Below are 13,830 nucleotides of genomic sequence, written 5' to 3' on the forward strand. Positions count from 1 at the left end.
TCCTAAATGCACCTTTAAATAGGTCATATTGGAATTTCTGCAATAACTCATCTTCTGTAGGTTTTCAAAAGCTGAAAATTTGTCCACATTGAGGCGACATACAACTTATTACGTGGTCGAAATTCTAGATATTGGGTCGCAATATTTTAGGATATATGAGTAGAAGGAGTTGAGCCTTCTAAATGTTCCATTAGGTCTCAAACAGGTCACACTGTAAATTTCGTTATAACTTCTCTTCTGGGCACTCTCAAGACTTGAAAGTTTGTCCACAATGAGGGGAATTCCCACTGATCTTGTGATAAAAATTTTAGATATTCATTCGCAGTATTTTAGGAGATATGACCAATGGAAATCGAGCTTTCTGGATACTCCTAGAATTGTGCACCAAATATGATTGTGTCAGTATTTTTGTTATAAATTTTTATCTATGAAATCTCAGAAGTTGAAACTTGAACCATATTGAGGGGGAATACCACTAATCATACGGTTCAGTTTCCATAACTTGTACTACTACAGTCTAGAATATATGCATTGAATCATTCACTATATTAGTTTGCATGCAAAGTGTTTGATGAATTGCTTAAATGGTTCAATGATTAATTGCATACAAAGTGTTTGATAAAATGCCCCAATAAGTATGTTGTTTGTGGTTGGGGATAATATTGATGTGTAATAGTATTGTAGTATGATAATATGGATGTAGTTGATCTATGCCTTTTTGCATGCAAAGAATTTGAAGAGTTGCATGTAGGGAATTTGAAAGGTTGCATGCAAGTAATTTGAAAAGTTGCATGTAAAGAAATGGAAAAGTGGCATGTATTTAGTTATTATGTTACAAGTGGAATAAGTGAAATGTTTTAACTTAATCTCATACAAATGTAGGAGAAATAAAAATCAATTTCTTTTAAAATGCAGTTAAATTTAGTAGAGCTTTGGAGATCCCATTTCCATAATTGGACATTGGAGATCGGGCCATTATAGTAGCTTCCTCCTTCTACCTTAGTGTGGAGCATGGATAGTAAGGGGGTATGCTTATAGGTTGTTAGTATTGGTGAATGCTGATTTAAAATTAATAGAGATGATGTCTTGATTTTTGGAACATGTGACTAACTATGTATTAATTATATGTCACTTACATGTTGATTTCATGATACCTACTTACATCCTTGTATGTTAGGTTACATTTTCTGAAAATTTTAATTACATGCATCAATCTTGTAGGTTGATTACAAGAACTAATCGATTATGTTCGACTACATGCGGTTATGCATATTAGTAGTTGGTTTGGCATTTCTTATGCATACTATTGGTTGCATGTGGCAATGTGTGCAATGGAGTAATGGTTCTTGTCATGCATGAGGTCATGGCTTGTGTAGTTGATATGGTCATGCATTGATGACTGGACTCTAGCTTGAATGATGTGTATCTAGTTTGGTACTCAATTTTTTATGTGTGTATTTGGAGTTGTTATGCGTGTATGGTCTTGGTTACAATTATGCATGTATAGTAGGTCAAATATGCCTTGTGAAGTCATTGTATGCAATTTAGGTCACCATAGTTGTATTGGATGTTATGATGCTAATGCGTTGGCTGAGATAGAGCAGGAGATGCAAATCATCATAAAGAGGTTGCAACATTGGAATTTGGGGTAAGAGAAGATCATTATATAGGTATTGTATGTTCAACATGTATGTATGTAAGTTAAGGGTTTTTATATGCATTAGGTTTATATACATTAGGTTTATGTACATGTCTTTTGATGTTATGGTTACATTCATGATAGATGTTGGTTATTTAGTGTAGTTATATGCACATGTGTCAGATAGTCAAGAATGATAGTAACTTGTAGTTGTATGCATTGCTATTGTTGCTTTATATTAGATAACCTGGTGATTATTCTATATGTTTTTGATGAGTATGTTATAGGTTAACTTGTTGATTGTTATATGAAAGTTAGCTTGATCATTAGGTTTTATGTTGTTGATGAGCATGGTATATAACTTATTGTTGTTATATGCTATTAACTTTATGATTATGGTTATTTCATTAAGATATTGATGTTATAATTTGGATTGGTCATATGCGTGATGATTATGTTCATTGCATTGAAGATCTTGATATTGTGCTAACCTCGTTTGGCCTATGCAGATGGTTATGGTTGCAATATTCAGGTATGATACAACATATTTGTGATATGGTGTTGCACTAATCTAGATTGACTTTACATATATGTATGAGTTTACAATGTGAACATGTTAGTTAGATATTGTTATGGATATCATGATCTTATGAGTGCTTGAGCTAATGTGTTGTAAAGTTATATCGTGCTAATGAGATTGAAAATGCAGAAAAGATAGCCTCCCGTGATATACATTAAGCTATGATTTTTCTTATGTCGTATATTTGGTGCTTGGTTGTTTGATTATGACGTCTAGCTGGTGTTTGAGTGTTTGGTGCCTTGTTGATTCATTTAACATGGTATGTTTGCAAGTGGTTAAATGATTTATGAATTTCTTAATATGAGTATGTGTTCAAATGATTTGTTTTAAGATTATTGTACTAACATGTATGTGTTGAGACAGTTGATATGTACTTGAATGTAGTTGATAATTGTAGCATTTTGTCTAATGACTATGCATTCTAACATGACTGTTTGTAAAAGTTGATTTCAAATTGATAAATATGATTGTCTTGATATTTTGAACATGTGGTTGACATTTGTGAGCATGATGTAGGGAGTTGCATGGCAAGAGACGTTGCCATGAAATCTCGAAGAAGGCTCGGGTTGAGCTTTCCTTGGGAACCATGGGAATTGAGTCATGGTGTTTGTTGTTAGTCTTGTGCTTTTGGTATTTTGTGAATTGTTGAGCTTGATTTGTGGCTTTGTTTATGTCTAGTGTATGGGCATACCACTTTGTTTGCGGAGTCATGTTGTTATTGGTTTTTATGGTCTTCTTCTTGTTTGTTTCTTGTCTTGCCTTTTACGTTTTGAGTCTTTGGAATTGGTTGGGAAAGAGGAAAGTTACTTTAGCTCAATGAAAGCTATGTGGTACCCAAGAGGTGGTGTAAGACTCAGATGGAGTTTGGTGTATGAGTAAGTGCAACGGAAGGTAAGACTATGACAGTTGGTTGGACTGGTTGGGTCCATTGTGGTAAAAGGACAGAAGTAATGCAGACATGAGAAAGGTAACTAGAAAAGGTAAAGTAAATGGATCAGAGGTGTCATATGCTTGGGCTATGTTGGGAACTATTTTGCTCAATCCCTGTGCATAAATAAGGAATTTCTCTTAACCTAGACCTTATGTTATCTGGTAATTATTTTTTGGTCATGATTATGTTGAAGTTTATATATGTATACATGTATGAATGTATGTCGTTGTCTGGCAGGATCATGATTGTTTTATGCTAACGTTTATATATGTATGTACATATCCATGTATCTATGTTACTATCTGATAGGGTTTTCAGGTATCATTCTTATGGAGGAATGATTTCTTATGCAGGAGAATGACATGAAGAGGTTCCTGGTCTTACGAGGATTCAATTGGGAAGAGTAGTCACCACAAATATATGAGGTCAGTATCATGTGGATATGATTTGGTATTGTATACTTGTGTTATGCCTATGTTTATGTTATGATAAGTAATGTTGAAGGATACATCAACAAAGAGAAAGTAGTGTGGTTTGCGACATTCTAGGGTAAGCATGGATAAGACACAGAAAGCAAGGTTTCTTGGTAAGGACAGTATGGTTTTGGATGTGTGGTACTACTATTGTGCATATACTGTATATGTTGTACATGTTTCATATATGATGTGTGCACATGCGATGTTGTGTATATATAGTGCATGTATGTGTTGTTTATGCAGTGTTATGTATAAGATGGTACAGATAGCGTTGTATGAATGTTACATATTCAATGTTGGGTATAAATGGTGCTATGTACATGTTGGATATGTGGTATTGTGTACATATTGTATTGTGTGCATGATGGATATGTGGTTTTGTGTGCATATGGTGATATGCACACATTGGATATGCAATATTGTGTACAGATGATGCTATGTACATGTTGGATATGTAGTGTTATGTACAAGAAGTGTTGCGTGCATGTGGTATATTGGTACCATGTACATATGGTGTGGTGTGCATGATTGTACAAGAGGTGTCATGTGCATGTGGTGCTATGTACATATTGTACAAGTGGTGTTATGTGCATGTGGTGCTATGTACATGTCATGCATGTGGCGCTTTGTACATGTGGTGTCACGTACATGTCATGTGTGTGGTACTGTGTACATGTGGTATTGTGTGCATGTCATCCATGCTGTGTTATGGACATATGGTACTATGTATGTGCATCATGTAGTCATGGCATTGTAGCGTGTGTACTCGTTGTGTTGAACTCTATGTAGGTACATGTGTTGGGTGGCATTACACATCAGGTATAGATGGATGCATTGTATTGTATATACTGGGTGTAGGTGTATGCCTTGTATGTCAGGTGTAGATGCATATATTGCATGGTGTGGTATGCCATGTCATTGTATGTGTGTGCTGCACACTATGTGTCCATGCACATGGTTGAGGAGAAGGCACTGGGTGTTTGTTGGGTGTAGCAACTGATCTGGAGTGTGTACGAAATAAAGACGAAGGTAGAAGCTAAGGATTGATGAAAGGATAAGTATCGATATTTTACTTTCATTTTAGTATGCATGTGATTTATGATTATGGTCTATGATGATTACATGTGATCTATGATTTTGATTTATGATGGTTATATGTCATTTATGATTTTGATGGTTAAGTTTTGAGCTAACCTAATGTGATATTTTATACATGTTGATTTGGTCAAATATGCTAGTTTGACTTATTGTGATAGGAAGCGACCATGATTCCAAATGTACCTTATTGACGAGCTACGAATAAGGTATGATGTGAATTTATTTTAATTTATTTTAAAACTAATGGAAGTTATGTGTGTAGTACATGAATCATGAACATGTCTGATTGGGTAGTTGAAATCAACTACAAGAATTAGTAGCTTGATATGGTGGTTTGGTGGTTGCTTATGGTGGTTTGGTAGTTGCTTTATGATGGTTGATATATGCTTTATGATTATTTGATATATGCTTTATGTTGGTTGATACATGTTATATGACGTTTTGATATATAACTTATGATGTTTTGTTATACGCTATATGATGTTAGTATATGTTTGATATATGTTTGGTATATGCTTTGGCATATGTTTTGGTATATATATTTTGATGATGTTGTTATGTGTACACCCGTGTATGGATGTAAATATCGTAACAAGTTGTGTTATAAAGCTCCACTATGTGGTATGGGTGTCATGTTTTTATGCTATAATGTGGTTATATTATCATGATGTTATGATGTCATATGAGTTTTCTTAAGCAGGATGATCATTATAAATACCGTAATGAGCTTTGTTATAAAGCCCCACTATGTGGTATGTCGTCATGATGTTATGTCTTGAGCTGATCTTCCATTGTAAATACTACATCAAGCTGGGTTATAAATCTCCATGAGCAGCATGCCTTCTCTCAGCAGGTTGTTGAGGTATGTGTGTGATTGAACATCGAGGACGATGTCCCCCAAGGGGGAGGGTTCTGTAACAGTACTTGTGAAAATTCCATGTAAAAATATATAAATGCCACATATGATGGGACACGTATTCCAAGACGAATGGTGGGAAAGACATCCTAAGGTGTGTTCATTTGGTTGTTTATGGCTAAGGAAATTGGCAAAGGCAATGGTTAAGGCATTAAATAGGCAAAAAGGTATTTTGGCACATTTATTTATGAAAATAATGGAAATTAGAAGAAAAGGAAGGTGAAAGGTCACATTTTGCATGTGAGGAGGAAGTTCAAGGAAAATAATGGAAAATGAAAAAACTAGAGGCCTCATTAATAAAAAGGCTTATGAGGATCAGTGAGCAAGACTTGGTCAGTTTAGCTTTGGAGCTCTCTCATTATTCTCTCTCACTCTCATACTCTTAGTTACTTAGAGTTTTCTTGGAACACTCTTGGAAGGTGTGGCCTTGGAGTAAGAAGGCAAAGGAAGAACAGGAAAGAGCAAGAAGGAATCGGCTTCAACAGCTACATCATATTTTCTTGCAGGCATCGAGTTTCATGTATGATTTATTCACTAGTTTTGGCATGCATGGAACATGCATGTGGTTTCTTGGTTGTGATATATCATTGGCATGGAGGATTGCCTAGCCTTTCCATTTCCTAGATAGCCATGGTGATTGTGGGTTTAATTTCATTGCTTTTTTTTTTGTTGGTTCTCATGTTTCCATAGCTTGGGTTGAGTTACTAGTCCTGGAAGCCTTGGTTGAACAAATGCTCTGGAAGCCTTGTAACAGCTTGGGTTGAGTTACTAGTCCTGGAAGCCCTGGTTGGACAAATGCTCTGGAAGCCCTTGGTGGGTTGAGTTACTAGTCCTGGAAGCCTTGGTTGGACAAATGCTCTAGAAGCCCTGTATAAGTTGTGGGTTGAGTTACTAGTTCTGGAAGCCTTGGTTGGAAAAACACTCTGGAAGCCTTGGAAGGCTTGGATGGAGACCAATTTGATGATGGTTTTTGGTGATGTCTGACCGTGAGGTGGAATCACTATTTGATGGGTTGAGGTGGGTGGCCTCTGGAAGCCCTGGATGAGTTTTGATTGATGTGTTCTATGAGATCCCACATTCATGCTTGGAATATGGCATGGGGGTGATTGGCTGAAGAGAGACTTGGCTCAGCCAATCTATGGTCGGGTGGAACGTGGTAGTCCCATCTCTGGTTGGTTCATTACATTTATTAATGAAAAAATTCATTCCCTTGATTTTCATGTGCAAATGTACTGATGTATATATGGATTTTGATGGCTGATATGTTTATTGTATTTCTGTTCCTATTATGTTTTTTTTAATATATTCACATTTACCCCGAAGGTTGTTACACTACATGTGGAAATGGAATAGTTTGAACTGAAATTGCTATGGAGATGATTAAAGGTAGGAGGAGGAGGAAATCAGCTGGAGAAGGCTGCGAAAAAAAATCTTCAGTTACTGATTTTTGGCAGAAATATGAAAGAAGAATAAGGTGGAATGGGAGCTATAAACGAGTTGTTTAAATACTTCAAGATGTGTATGATGGGTACCAGACTCTGCTAAATAGTCAAGGGTAAATTTGAATAGCTATAGGTGTTGTAAATTGTTACTTAACAGAAGCAAATATGGAAAATAGGGGTTGTAATGTGTGTAGGCAACTTAAACAAATTTGTAACTATGCAGGTATTGTTGGCATTCTCACAGTGAAGGTAAATGCACAAATGAGCCAGAAGTAAACATAACTTCCTTTATATTTTTAAGAATTAAAACATATTGAATTCGAATCAAAAAGGGAGGACTTACTGTACATTCACATGTTTGGAATCAATAGAAGAAAATTCCATATGCATTAAGGTCCAATAACTAGTCCTTTATTAAGTCCTCAAGTGAGTGAAGCCCTTATTACAAGCAGATTGAGTTAAATTGGCTCACAAAGATTAGCCCTCACGGGTATGATAATCTCTGCAACCAAAACTCCCAACCCCCAAAAATACCAACCTCCCTTGTTACATATCACCTTGTCCCTTTTATAAGAGGAGAAGGGGAGGCTTTCATTAATGTTTACAAAAATCCAAGTCTGAGCCCTCAACTATCATGCAGGATGAGTTGTTGCAGCTCTATCAAGCTCTGCCCCTTGAAAAGTAATTACAACAGGGTTAAATCCCCCTTTCGAAAAATTCAATCATTAATACAAAGAGGAAGAGAATTGAGAAAGGAAGGAGGAGGTGTCTTGCTAATGTTTCAGTGGAAGCTGCTTGTTAAGCCATGCTCTTGCTATTTTGAGATTTCTTCGATGGTTTAAGGCGATTTAATGGACGTTGAGTCGTTTCAATAGTGAAATTTCATTTGGTTTTAACTGATAAGGTATGAAAGGAAGTTTTTCTCTTGATTATGCCAATACTTCATTAATTTTTAGTAGCCACCCCCTCGATTTGTGAAAATCCCTTTGTGCAATGTTTTATCTCGGTCATAGGCTTTTAATTCAAAATAGGTAGATAGGTGGCTTTGAACAGGAAAATTGGTGAACAAGTCAGTTTTTTCTTTTTAAATAAGTCTCATGGCCCCTTTGATAACTCGTTTTATGAATTTATGCATATGACCACAGGCAGAGACCAAGAGCCCATCTATAAAGCGCTTAAGGATCCCCATAACGTGCAAGGAAGGCTTTTTCCTTATATCACAATGAAACCCTTATTGGCGGATTTCCTAGACCCAAAATATTTATAGATTGCAGCTTATAATTTATCGCATCTAGGAGAAACCTCGCATATCGAAATATCAGCACCCACTGTGGTCTTTGAACTCTTATAACCCACTGATCGCTAATTGTGAAATGTGGGATTGCAAATTGCAATCAACCTTCCAAACCTCCTATAAATCTTAAGTCTAAGCCCTAGGAAACCTCGATATGTGGGATTGTGATATCGCAGATAATGTGGACGTGGGGCCCTTATTAACCAAACTGTGATATTTTATTGCATCTGACGGAAATATCGCAAATCTCAATCGGCCCTAGCATCCACCAATAAAACTTAAGTATGTGCCTCTTGATTTCACCGATGGCTGATATGCGATCTCACTGGTGGAGCGACACACGAAGGTGAGAGAAGGAGCAGCCCAGTCCTTGTTTTGCGGTGCTTTTTCTTTGTATTTCGGAAATCGTCATCCCTTGGTAGTTTGGTCCATCTCACAATCAGCCTTTGCCTCCACCAATAAGTCTTAAATGAGTGCCTCTTGACTTCGCCAATAGCTGATATGCATATATGCCTCCACCGTCCTAATTGCGATCTCTCTCTCCAACACTTAGCCATTTTTATCGTTTTCATGCTTTCATGGCTTTCCAAATGGATTCTTCAATTGAGTGTATCTTTTGATCCAAGAACCCTTTTCTGGACTTCTTTATACTATTGGAAAGCTCTTTCTGAGCACTAAGCACTGGAGGGGGTCTAATTTGGCCTTGACAACTTCTGTGGCTCAAAATTTGGCATCAAGCATCACTATTATTTAGCTTCTGAAGCCACTGGTGACTGAAAAAGCAGTGAGTTCCAACTACCAGAGGAAGACCTTTGGAGGTATTTCTACAACTCCTCTAGGCTTAATGAACTAGTCAACATGGCTATAGAATAGAATGTAGTTATGCAGGCAAAAAAACCACAAGAATTAGCAACAACAATAGAAGTGAGCACCAAAGCAACACTGGACAAAGGTAAGAGGAAGATTGCAAAGAACCCAGAGGACAAGAAAAGCTACAAGTTCAGAGAAGATCCTCTTGTTGAGAAATTAGCTTTGGAAGTAGAGGCGAATATGTGACAACGTGAAAGGAGAGTAGAATGGAGGAAGAGAGAGAAACAAAGGTTGGAGAATGTAGAGAGGAAGTTGGAGGAAACAGAGAAGAAGTTGAAGGAAGAGTAGGAGCTAAGGAGGAGAGAAAGGGAAGAGAAGCAGAAACAAGAATAGGAGGAAAGGAAAGGAAAAATGACAGAGAAAATTACGCCTATATAGGTTGAGGAATCAGAGAAACCAACAAATGAAGAACATGTGTAGGTTAGGGAACTTGCTCGACTGATTGAATAGATGGTTGAAGCAATGGACATGGGGTTGGAAGAAGAGCCACATGACTAAGACACCGATATCATGCTGAGGGAGAGGTTGCTCTCCTTGATGATGATCCAGTGATGGATGTGTGCAAGGAGAGGTTGTTCTCCTTGATAATGATTTGTTGATGGATGTGTATTATCTTTCACTTGATGAGTCACATCAAAGGATTGTATAGATGCAAAGAAATAAACTCTCAAATGATCATGCATCACCTAAACACATAGATGAAAGGGTGATTATTTCAAATGTTAGAAGGCATCCACCTTCCATGGCCATAGTATCTAAGGCTTATGCAGAAGCCATGAGTTCAACGGTAAAGTTCTTGATAGAAGAGAATGATCAGATGGAAAATGAAATGCAAGAGGCTAGGAAAAGGATAGAACAATCCATGGGATCTGCTACAGTAGAGATGAGAAAAGTGATACTCACTGAAGTATCGACTCTTGAGACCACCATGTGGAAATTGTATGGAATATTTGTCACTGTGCACAAGCAGTTGTCCATCTATATGGTTTTCAGTAGTAGTGCAAAAATATAGCCCAAACTCTCAAAGACATCCATGCTACTATTACACATGTACAGGAATGGACAATGAGGTACAAGGGAGCCCTGCTTTACTTGTAGAAGATAATGAAGCCATGGACAGAGCTGGAAATAGCATGGATTTAGACATTGATCCAGAATTATGAGCATCTCCCTCGACTCACCACCATCATTGAGGCTTCCTATGCACAGTTGTTCAAGATTTTGGATGTCATAGTGAGGATACACAAGATCCCTTCAATTGGAACCCTCACTCAAGCCATGAAGAAGAACCAAGTCTTGCTGGAGGTCGACAAGTACATAGAGCATTTGATGTGCGAGGCCACCAGTGATGACTTTGGGTTGAGCACAAACAACATGTAGAAGTACATTGGTGGTCCAACCACACTTAGGACAATGTTTCTTGTTAGGGTCACAAGTCTTCTTGTCAAATGTTTCTTTCCTTATCCTTTAATTTTTAGATTTGAGTAGTTGAGCATATGAATATTGTTGTTTTCATAGCCTCTAGATCGTTGTGTGACATATTTGAGTGTCTTGCATGAAGGGTTCATTCAAATTCTGAAAGGGTCTTAGTCAATGGGAGTCATGGTCGTGTATGTTTGTACAGTCAAGTCATGCTTCCTTTTATTTCACATCCTAATTTCCCCATTTCCCTTACATTTATACCTTTTGATATATAACCTATATCCTACTCCATTTGCCACCTATCATTAATATTACATTTCTTTCACTCCCATTTCATTTTAAACCCATTCCCCCATAACACCGCTACTTTCCCATACTCACACCATGTATGCCCTTATGCATAATACACAAACCCCCATACCTAATAAACACCATATGCATAATACTTCAATGTTTCTGCATACTCCTATGCTCATGCCATATCAAGTGGAGAGCTCCAAGTACTCAATACAAATTATTGCGCTATAAGACAAAGAACAAGGGGTAATTCAAATGGTTAGGCTGCCTTAATTTTATGCACTATACATTCACTACATTAATCACCATACATACTATTAACATAGGCAACCATAGGTCAATCTCCAGTTAGTAGTTGGAAAGAAATCAGGTCACATTCACTATGGGAATCTATTGCACAAATACTCTGTTTTAGCCATCATTTTCCAAAATGATTTCCAACCACATGGAGGATAACTTTGGGAAACTGAAAGAGGTTTTTCTTATGGACAGGCCAAATGACAATACCATCTTCCATTTTTTTAACAAGTGTAACAAGTCGAAATTTTCAAATGCATCTTCAAAGCTCATTTTTCGCAATTCGTAAATTTCTTGTTTTAAGACATTTTTTTGCAGAGAATTTGCTGGGAAGATGGGGAAGAATTTGGAGAAACTTAGAGAGTTTTATCTTCAAAAAAATATCATCTACAACAACCTCCTTCAGGTTTTACACAAGTATTATTGTTTGGGAGATATACCCAAACCATTGGCCCATTGTACAAGCGTTATGCAATTGCAGCACAATTGTTGCACACTGGTCTTCACAGGTTTTTGGAGGGTGCCAGCTGCCAGAGACTAAGTGGAATGAGGTGCATCTAAGTTGGGATCTAGGTCAAACAACCATTCATCAGCCAGGTGTCACTTTTGGGAGGAAAACATGGCAACACAATTCCAACAGTTCGTTGCTTTTACCTTTTTTGTCCAAAAGGACATGATTCAAGGATATGGATAATTGTTATAGGTTTAGATTCTTTGTAGTAGGATAAGGTGATAATGAGCACAATGTTTTTTTTATTTAAGAAAAAGGACTGTAAACAACATCAATTTTCCTTTTTTAAGTTTTGTTTTATCCACTTCATGGATCAAGGGTGCATTGCATCCAAACATATTTTGGTATTCTGGCATATGTTTATTTAAGATTGTAAACTGGAATGAAAAGAGGTTGGACAATATTGGTATCAACTTTGAGTCTCTGGTGTAGTTTTTGGTTATTTTATTTTAATGAAACAAAGTCTCAAATGCACAGTTTTTCCTATTAATCATTGCAAAGGATACTATGGTATGACATTTTGGATCTATGTTTTCCTGTGTGTATTTTATGTTGAAATTCTTCTTTGAAATTGGAGGAAAAACTTAGTGATTCTAGAATTCAATTCAATTTGCTCTTGTGTTCATTGTGTTCTTGTGTTTCAGTTGTAAATGGAGCATTTTTCCTCCTTATTCATCGTATGTTTCTCTTAAATATTATCTCATGAGTATATGTTGAAATTAGCTTCTCACTATTTTCCTATATGTGTAAATACTCTCTATTTCTTCCAAAATGTGTATCAATAAGAACCCTTTGTGCTAACCTGGTATATGCATAGGAATTATAGAAAAAGAAATTGGGATCACCTACACCATATCTCAGAAATTTCCACAAATCCTCAATAGGATATTTCAAAAAACCCTTCAGATTTGATCTCTATATGCCATATAGTAAAAATATTTAGTTTTCATAAGTTGAGGGAGCCCCCACAGGTTGGAGAAGGCTAGTCTCTCAACCCAAAGAGGTTTGTGGTTACCTCTGAGCTTTCTCCTTTCAATCTGCAGAGAACTACAAAGTGCTAACATATTGGTTCCATTGTCGGGGACTAAAAGGTTTCATCTTCCCCAAGAAATATTTTCAAAGTTTCATATTTGGTTGTTGATGGTGGAAAATAGTCAGACATAAGAAGGCTGAACCATTCACCTGGTGAATCCAATCAAGAAGAAACCATATTTTCAAGTTCCACTGGTGTCTCCACATTTTCAAAATGAATTCAGCTGTGAGGTATGCTCCCATGAATCGAGATCACATTCCAGGATTTCCAAACCGCATGCCTTATGTAGATTGGTAGACTTATCTACCAAGATTCAAAGATGAGAACAGAGAGGATGATGCTCTACATCTGGTTAAATTTCATATGCATGCATGCAAGTTGAAGGTTAAATTTCATGAAGATTGTCTCATGAAGATGTTCATGGCTACTCTGGAAGGAAAAGCATGGTCTTGGTATGAAATTTTTCCATCTAGTAGCTTGTATTCACTTAGGATTTTCATTTACAATTTTATGAGAAATACAAAGAATCTCATCCTTTTTTGTTGTTGGTTGAGAATTTTTGCGACCATATTGAGAATTTCATTCAAAATCTGGAATTTCTTTTTATGCTGGTGAAGAGTTCATGGATGAATAAATCCTGGAAGCTATGCACGAGAACCCTTTTCATCACCAAGAAGATATGCACTCTTGTCAGTATTCATTTAAACAACAGAAGGAAATGGTAAATGATGAGGACAGTGTCCATGATATTCAAGTGGATTCTCATCTGGTTTGTCCTCATGGGCTTGATGGATATATTCAACAAATTTCAAATGATCAAGAAAAGGAAATAGATAGTCCATTGGTTTATTCATTTTATAGTTCAGTGATTGAAGAAAAGTAGATTATAAATCCTTTTGAAAATTCTTATTCTGAACCGCATGAGAATACATCCCAAGACAAATAGATTGAAAAGGTATGTGACATAGAACTACATCTTATTGTGCTAGTTATTGAAGAGTGAATTTAAGTCAATCTTTTTCAA

Source organism: Pinus tabuliformis, chromosome 3_2 (genome assembly GCF_031772625.1).
Source record: "Pinus tabuliformis cultivar Carrire ecotype Pingquan chromosome 3_2, CPIR1, whole genome shotgun sequence".
Classification (NCBI taxonomy): domain Eukaryota; kingdom Viridiplantae; phylum Streptophyta; class Pinopsida; order Pinales; family Pinaceae; genus Pinus; species Pinus tabuliformis.